We start from the raw sequence: 9,673 nt of genomic DNA, 5'->3' as shown, positions 1-9,673 counted from the left end.
AAATTATTATATATATATATATATATATATATATATATATATATATATATATTGACTTTTGACAATTGTTTTTGCAAAAATATTCATATTATCCATGAGAAATTACAGTAGATGAGTGCGAGGGTTTTGGGCCTAAAATAACAGTACGTATAGTCCTAAACTAATATAAAACCTTGACCCCATAGTGTTTTTTAGAAAAGTGTTGGAATTGTACTTATTCGAAGATATAAAATGGAAATAAATGGAAATTTTTTTTGGGCTCCTTGATGGGTTGCTGGCATGCTGTTGGCACATGATGCTCATGGGTTGTGTCACTTGTTCCAGTGTCAACTGGAAATTATGCATGATATTCCACATAACCTGTTGCAAATAGATGAACAAAACAAAACAAAAGAAAACCCTCAAACGAGGAAATAGAGCGTTTGCTGCAGAGATGATTCTTGTGTGTTAATAAAAAACAAGTCAGGGGTTTTATTCCTAAAAATATAGTAAATATTCCGGTAAGCCACTGTAATATGATGCACTGTTTGAATATTAACACTGTGCTTAGATATAGGATAGACTCTTTTGTGATTAAGGGCTATACAAATAAACTTGACTTGACTCTAGGAAAATAAAAACTACTTCGATAATGATTTAATTAGAATGTATTCCACAAAAAAAACAAAAAAAAACAAATAATTGAATTTGACAAATAAATATTTAAATACAAACCGTTCTAAAAGTTTACATGAAAATGTATTGCACTTGCAGTTAAATACAAATGAATTGTACTTAAAAATGCACTGTAATGGGTAAAAAAAAAAAAAAAAAAAGTTTAATCATTGTTCTAGTATGCCGCCTTTGAACATTTATTCCGGTCTTTCATATATCACATGGTGGCATTACTCAAAATTGACCGGCCGTCTCAGCAAAGAAATGATTATAAATATTTAGATTTTGATTACCGTAGTTAATCCTAACATTTTTCTATTTGTAATAGTAGGCTAATATCATCACAAAACATTATAGGGTTGTCTTATTCATATTTATCCAATACTACACATATTCATATCCATATTTGTTTAGTTTTAACTGTGGGTGTTGAACTACTTAAACCTATCAAGTAAATTTAGCAAATAGGGATATACTGTATATTAGATACCTGTAGACATGTCTTTTTCCATGACTAGCTTGTTTTTCACCTGCAGTGTGCAGACAGGCAATGTACTTTTCTGACTGTGTGACAACAAAACAAAAGTGCCACGTTGGCATCAATGGTTATTGATAATGAATTTATTTTGTGGGCCCCAAATCTCTGGCACTACCCCTGCATCTTGCGAGACGTCGGCAAATCACGCGTGATCTCAGCAATCTCGTAAAGATCTCAGCGCAGCATCAAATGTTTAGTTCTGAGAGTTTTTGCGTTTGCTTTTTTGCAAAACTTTAGACTGACCACAGTCATAATGTCACACCTCATTATCACATGTGAGACATCGCCGTACTTCAAGCAAGTAAAAATAAACAACTGAGATAATGTGAATGCACAAGTATGCACACATTCTCTTATAATTGAGAATGTGTCTGTTTTCAGAATTAAGAAATCACATTCATTCATTAAATTAGAGTCAACACACTTTCTACCATTTAAAGTGTCATTGATTAACCCCAAATAAAGTTCAGCTATTTTAGTAGGCTTTTCGTGACATTGGTTTCCTGACAATTAATTAAAGATAAAGAAAATTAAAGTTGTCTGTTGATGTTTCGTTCTTGTCAGAACACTGACTGGTATTTGGAACTGTTCATAATTCCCTTCGCCTTGATTAAGACCCCAGTTCCAGCTGAAGAAAAACATCTTCAAATCATGAAGTTGCCACGACAATGCTTTGCTTTAGCTATGGCGTTATTTTTGTGATGAGCACTCACTTAAAGAACATCAAACATACCTTATGGAGATTTCGAGTGTATTTTTGCAAAATGTAGCTGGGCTTTTTTGTTATTTTTTAAATGTATATATATATATATATATATATTTTTTAAATATAAGGCTTCCGTTTTGCCACCTTTATCCCAAAGCCCAGACAGACTGTATGTAGAACACAGGAGATTGTTGTCACATGTACATGCCAGAAATTCCTGCAGGTCAAAGCTAAAATGGTTCTGTCGGCGACTTTACAGCCTCCCTGAATAGTTTTCTCCTCGTCTTTTCATGAATTTGATTCATGAAATTGATGTCCAGTCCTTGATAATGTCACTTCTATGCCATATTTTCTCGCCTTGATAATGACTATCTTCACTCTGTTCAAAAGTATGTTTAATGTCTTGGAAATTATTTTGTAACCTTCTCCTGACTGAATACCTTTGAACAATGAGGTCCCTCTGATGATGTGGAAGCGCTCTGTTTTCCATGGCTTGTGCGACGGTGACTACAAAAATTTCAGAACAAGCATGCGAGAACAACTGAACTTTATTTGGGGTTAATCAAATGGAAGGAAGGGTGTGCACACTTGTGAAACCAGTCTCTCAGTTGTTGTTGTTGTTTTTTTTTAACTTCCCCTCCTGAAAAGGTTTTCTTTTTTTATTGAGTTGTACAGATTTAGGTGGTGTGAAAAAAAAAACGTTGAAATGATTTATCTTGGTCGTGTTCTTTTAAATCACAAAAGCTTGGCATTTGAACAGGGGTGTGCTGACTTTTATATCCTCTTGGTATTGCAGACATCTATAAATCACTCCGAGCTTGCATCCAATGCGCCTTTTGTAGTCTGCGTGCATCTTTTCCCTATTGTCACATACCGTTCCTGCTCACACATTGTCAATCTCCATACTGCTGCACATTATAAATTAATTTTGTGCCTCTCACCCAAATTCAGCTCTGATCATCTTCAGTTTACCCAATTGAGGGCAAGTGAATTTAAAAATGGATATTATTATTGCGAATGTTACAACATGATACCATGTTTTACGTCAGTGGGTTACTTTTTCTTTTTCTTCCCTGATGGCATGTACATCCCAGATTTCTAGGTTAAATATTGATTGGGAGAAAATTGATCCCATCTGAGAATCTTTGGGATGTGTACGTGTCCGACTCCCTATCATCATTGTAAGGGCTTTGCTAAAATGCAGAAACGTGCTGTAAAGCTAAACCAGGGCTATTACACTAGTCACGGGCTGTCATGGCTGTGAAACGATATACATTTGTAATCACCTAATCATATAATTACATAGACACAATAAATTGATGGATAACTACTTTTGAAAGCAGGAGTCAAGAATAATAGTTTGTTCAACTATTGTTCAAGCTACTGTAAAAAAAGGGGTTTGGTTAAAAAAAAAAGCTTGCAATATCTCAACCTTGTTATTTATTTTATATGACAATTAGAAATTTTGGTACACATTTTAACAAGAATCATGAAGGTTCATGCACAGGATTTGCTTTCGCAGGCCACATAAAATGATGTGGTGGGCCGGATATGGGCCTAGTGTTTGACACCTGTGCTCTAAACGAATGTCAGTGTTGCAACACTGAATAACCTTTAAATCAAAACTCAGTCCAACAAACGTTTAAGGTGTGACTTTTAGGAAGGGTGTATGCGGAAATAACAAACAAGCAGAACTCCCCGTCTTTCTCCTTAAAATAATGTTCTTGTCACAATAGATGTCATGACAAATACAAATGCAAGCAAACGTTTTGTAGCAAATGATTTCAAATGATTCATTTAAATCTCTGGTAAACATATAGCTACCAAATGTAAATAAAGGATCATTTCAAACACCTGGAAGTGTTTTTGTTCTGCTTTAAATATGTACAAGGAAGAAAGCAAGTGACTTTTCTAGTTTGACGTCTTTTCTTTTCACCGCAAATGCTAAGAGACATACTGTAATTAAGGCACATACTGTACAACAAAAGTCCAACATACATTCCCCTCCAAATGTATTGGAACAGCAATGTCAATTCATTTGTTTTTGTCGTATATTGAAGACATTTGGGTTTCAGATCAAAAGATGAATATGAGACAAAAGTTCAGAATTCCAGCTTTCATTTCATGGTATTTACATCGAGATGTGTTGAACAACTCAGGATAGAGCGCCTTTTGTTTGAAGCCACCCACTTTTCAAGTGAGCAAAAGTATTGGAACACACATGATTAACTTAAAGTGAATAACATTTAATATTTGATGACATAACCCTTACTTGCAATAACTGCGTCAAGCCTGCGACCCATTGACTTCACCAGACTGTTACATTCTTCATTTCAAATGCTTTCCAGGCCTTTACTGCAGCCTCTTTCAATTCGTGTTTGTCTCTGGGGGTTCCTCCCGTCAGTCTCCTCGTCAGTAGATAAAATGCATGCTCTATTTGGTTAAGGTCTGGTAAGTGACTTGGCCAGTCTAAGACCTTCCACTTTTTCCCCTTGATGAATTCCCTTATTGTGTTGGCAGTGTGTTTTGGATCATTATCTTGTTGCATGATGAAGCTTCTCCCGATTAGTTTGGATGCCTTTTTTTGTAGACTGTCAGACAAAATGGTTTTGTAGACTTCAGAATTCTTTCTGCGCCTATCATCATGAGTTACATCATCAATAAAGACTAGGGAGCCCATTCCAGAAGCAGCCATGCAAGCCCAAGCCATGACATTACCTCCACCATGCTTCACAGATGAGCTTGTGTGTTTTGGATCATAAGCAGATCCTTTCTTTCCTTACTGAAGGCCATACTTTGGCCTTTCCATCACTTTGGTAGAGGTTAATCTTGGTCTCATCAGTCCTGAAAACTTTGTTCCAAAACTTTTGTTGCTCATCTCTGTACTTTGCAAAATCCAATCTGGGCTTCTGTTTCTTTTTGCTGATGAGTGGTTTGCATCTTGTGGTATGGCTTCTATATTTCTTCTCTCCAAGTCTTTGAACAGTGGATTGTGATACCTTCACTTCTGCCCTGTGGAGGTTGGCAAACCATTTTGTCTGGCAATTTAAAGATAAATGCATTCAAACTAATCAGGAGAAGCTTCATCATGCAACAAGACAATGACCAAAAACACACTGCCAACACAGCAAAAAACTTCATCAGGGGGAAAAAAAAGTGGAAGGTCTTAGGCTGGCCAAGTCAATCACCGGACCTTAACCAAATAGAGCATGCATTTTACCTACTGAAGAGGAGACTGAAGTGAGAAACCACAAACAAACAAGAATTGAAAGAGGCTACAGTAAAGGCCTGGGAAAGCATTTGAAATGAAGAATGTAACAGTCTGGTGAAGTCAATGGGTCGCAGGCTTGATGCAGTTATTGCAAGTAAGGGTTATGCCATCAAATATTAAATGTTATTCACGTTAAGTTAATCATGTCTGTTCCAATACTTTTGCTCACTTGAAAAGTGGGTAGCTTCAAACAAACGGTGCTCTGTCCTAAGTTGTTTAACACATCTAGATGGAAATACCATGAAATTAATGCTGGAATTCTGAATTTCTGTCTCATATGCATCTTTTGATCTGAAACCAAAATGTCATTATACAACAAAAACAGGAATTGACATTCCCGTTCCAATACTTTTGGAGGAGACTGTATTTAAGAATAGATTTCATACAAAGCATATGGTATACAATACGTTTAAAAAAATATATATATTTTTTTATATATATAACCAGGTCGTACAGCAACATCAAAAAGGATGTTTTTTTTTTTGTTTTTTTTTTTGCATGTGTTTTGTAAATTTGTATGGGTCTAAATAAAGACTGCCTTAACAATGTTAGGTATTAGGACATAGAATTGATCACATCATCTGAGTCTGATGACCCAATCCTCATCCTATCTGGTTTATAGTGCTTTCCAGGTGAATTCCAAACACTAATAATATTTTGCCACTTTACGAAACGACTTCTATTGTTCTTGTAGGTGATTACCACTCGCATACCAAAGTGTCATTCAACTCTGAATCATTCCAGAGCATAATCATGCACAAAGTACAGAACCTTAATTGCCCAAAACGTGTCAGAAGAAAACATCCATCCATCCATTTTCTGAGCCGCTTCTCCTCACTAGGGTCGCGGGCGTGCTGGAGCCTATCCCAGCTATCATCGGGCAGGAGGCGGGGTACACCCTCAACTGGTTGCCAGCCAATCGCAGTGTCACAAAAAGGTTGCATTGTCACATAAACCTTTCTTTATTTGTCTCCATTATGGTGTCATATAATAAATGCAGCCCTATGGGGGGCAAATGCAACCCTATGGGGGGCACAAGCCAGTGCAAACTGTAGGCCAGTCCCAAGCCCTGATAAATGCAGAGGGTTGCGTCAGGAAGGGCATCTGGCTTAAAACTTTGCCAAACAAATATGAGCGTTCATCCAAAGAATTCCATACGGGATCGGTCGTGGCCCAGGTTAACAACGTCCGCCACCGGTGGCGTCAACCTGTAGGGCGCTGATGGAAATTCAGCTACTGTGAAAAAGAAGAGGTGGATAGCGGGTTCTTTGGCAGAAAGAGAAGAGGAAAGCACAGAGCCTAGAACTGAATGTGGGGACTTTGAATGTTGGGACTGTGACAGGAAAATCTCGGGAGTTGGTTGACATGATGATTAGGAGAAAGGTTGATATATTGTGTGTCCAGGAGACCAGGTGGAAAGGCAGTTAGGCTAGAAGTTTAGGGGCAGGGTTGAAATTATTTTACCATGGTGTAGATGGGAAGAGAAATTGAGTCGGGCTTATTTTAAAAGAAGAGTTGGCTAAGAATGTTTTGGAGGTGAAAAGAGTATTAGATCGAGTGATGAGGCTGAAACTTGAAATTGAGGGTGTTATGTATAAAGTGATTAGTGGCTATGCCCCACAGGTAGGATGTGACCTAGAGGTGAAAGAGAAATTCTGGAAGGAGCTAGACGAAGTAGTTCTGAGCATCCCAGACAGAGAGAGAGTCGTAATTGGTGCAGATTGTAATGGACATGTTGGTGAAGGAAATAGGGGTGGTGAAGAAGTGATGGGTAAATACGGCATTCAGGAAAGGAACTTGGAGGGACAGATGGTGGTAGACTTTGCAAAAAGGATGCAAATGGCTGTAATGAACACTTTTTTCCAGAGGAGGCAGTAACATAGGGTGACCTACAAGAGCGGATGTAGAAGCGTGCAGGTGGATTACATCTTGGGCAGACGATGTAATGTGAAGGAGTTTACTGACTGTAAGGTAGTGGTAGGGGAGAGTGTGGCTAGACAACGTAGGATGGTGGTGTGTAAGATGACTCTGGTGGTGGGGAGGAAGATTAGGAAGACAAAGGCAGAGCAGAGAACCATGTGATGGAAGCTGAGACGAGTGTTGTGCAGCTTTTCGGGAAGAGGTGAGACAGTCTCTCAGTGGATGGGGAGCTTCCAAAACACTGGACCACTGTAGCCAAAGTGATCAGAAAGGTAGGCAGGAGAGTACTTGGTGTATCTTCTGGCAGGAAATGAGAGAAGGAGGCTTGGTGGTAGAACCTCACAGTACAGGAAATCATACAAGGAAAATGGTTAGCGAAGAAGAAGTGGGACACTGAGCGGATTGAGGAGAGGCGAAAGGAATACATTGAGATGCGACATAGGGCAAAGGCAGAGGTGGCAAAGGCCAAACAAGAGGCATATGATGACAGGCATATGATGATGGCAGGTTGGACACTAAAGAAGGAGAAAAGGATCTATACAGGTTGGCCAGACAGAGGGATAGAGATGGGAAGGATGTGCAGCAGGTTAGGGTGATTAAGGATAGAGATGGAAATATGTTGACTGGTGCCAGCAGTGTGCTAGGTAGATGGAAAGAATACTTTGAGGAGTTGATGAATGAGGAAAATGAGAGAGAAGGGAGACTAGAAGAGGCAAGTGTGGTGGACCAGGAAGTGGCAATGATTAGTAAGGGGGAAGTTAGGAAGGCATTAAAGAGGATGAAAAATGGAAAGGCAGTTGGTCCTGATGAAATTCCTATGGAGGTATGGAAGCATCTAGGAGAGGTGGCTGTGGAGTTTTTGACCAGCTTGTTCAATAGAATTCTAGTGCATGAGAAGATGCCTGCGGAATGGAGGAAAAGTGTGCTGGTGCCCATTTTTAAGAAAAGGGTGATGTGCAGAGCTTTTGGAACTATAGAGGAATAAAGTTGATGAGCCACACAATGAAGTTATGGGAAAGAGTAGTGGAGGCTAGACTAAGGACAGAAGTGAGTATTTGCAAGCAACAGTATGGTTTCATGCCTAGAAAGAGTACCACAGATGCATTATTTGCCTTGAGGATGTTGATGGAAAAGTACAGAGGTCAGAAGGAGCGACATTGTGTCTTTGTCGATCTAGAGAAAGCCTATGACAGAGTACCCAGAGAGGAACTGTGGTACTGCCTGTCGACGTCTGGAGGGGTAGAGAAGTATGTTAGAATAATACAGGACATGTACGAGGGCAGCAGAACAGTGGTGAGGTCTGCTGTAGGTGTGATAGATGAATTTAAATTGGAGGTGGGACTGCATCAGGGATCAGCCCTGAGCCCCTTCCTGTTTGCAGTGGTGATGCATAGGCTGACAGATGAGGTGAAACTGGAATCCCTGTGGACCATGATGTTTTCAATTGACATTGTGATCTGCAGTGAAAGCAGGGAGCAGCTGGAGGAACAGTTAGGAAGATGGAGGCATGCACTGGAAAGCAGAGGAATGAAGATTAGCCGAAGTAAAACAGAATATATGTGCATGAATGAGAGGGGTGGTGGGGGAAGAGTGAGGCTACAGGGAGAAGAGATAGGAAGGGTGGAGGACTTTAAATACTTGGGGTCAACAGTCCAGAGCAAAGGTGAGTGTGGGCAGGAAGTGAATAAATGGATCCAAGCAGGTTGGAACAGGTGGAGGAAGGTGTCAGGTGTGTTATGTGACAGAAGAGTCTCTGCTAGGATGAAGGGCAAAGTTTATAAAACAGTGGTGAGGCCAGCCATGATGTACGGATTAGAGACAGTGGCACTGAAGAGACAACAGGAAGCAGAGTTGGAGGTGGCGGAAATGAAGATGTTGAGGTTCGCTCTCGGAGTGACCAAGTTGGATAAAATTAGAAATTAGCTCATCAGGGGGACAGCCGAGGTTCGATGTTTTGGAGACAAAGTTAGAGAGAGCAGACTTTGATGGTTTGGACACGTCCAGAGGAGAAATAGTGAGTATATTGGTAGAAGGATGATGAGGATGGAGCTGCCAGGCAAGAGAGGTAGAGGAAGACCAAAGAGAAGGTTGATGGATGTCGTGAGGGAAGACATGAGGGCAGTTGTTTTTCGAGAGGAGTATGCAGGAGATAGGCTTACATGGAAAAGGATGACGCGCTGTGGGCGACCCCTAATGGGACAAGCCCAAAGGAAAAGAAGAAGATGATGTCATATAATAAATCCAAAGCCAGATAATTAAACTGATCCTCATCAGTTTTCCTCTTCGCATTTATTTGTTGATTCAATTATGTTATATTTTCAATTAAATTCTAGCAAAGGTTTTTACAGTTGAATTTGGAAAATGTTGCTTTCATGTCTATGAAAGTCAGGCAATACATAAGAGTGATTCAGTGTAACTACTTCCCTGTGAGTGACGTCAAGACGAAAGTGGCTTTTGTTGGACTCAAATGAATGTACAGTTGAAACTGGAAGTTTACATACACTATGTAAAAATACATACGCTTTATATATGCGGTGTCCACCCCTATCAATTACTGCAATGCCTTGTATATCTTTGACATATT

Source organism: Phyllopteryx taeniolatus, chromosome 3 (genome assembly GCF_024500385.1).
Source record: "Phyllopteryx taeniolatus isolate TA_2022b chromosome 3, UOR_Ptae_1.2, whole genome shotgun sequence".
In the NCBI taxonomy this organism is placed as follows: Eukaryota; Metazoa; Chordata; class Actinopteri; order Syngnathiformes; family Syngnathidae; genus Phyllopteryx; species Phyllopteryx taeniolatus.
This window is presented reverse-complemented; position numbering follows the sequence as displayed.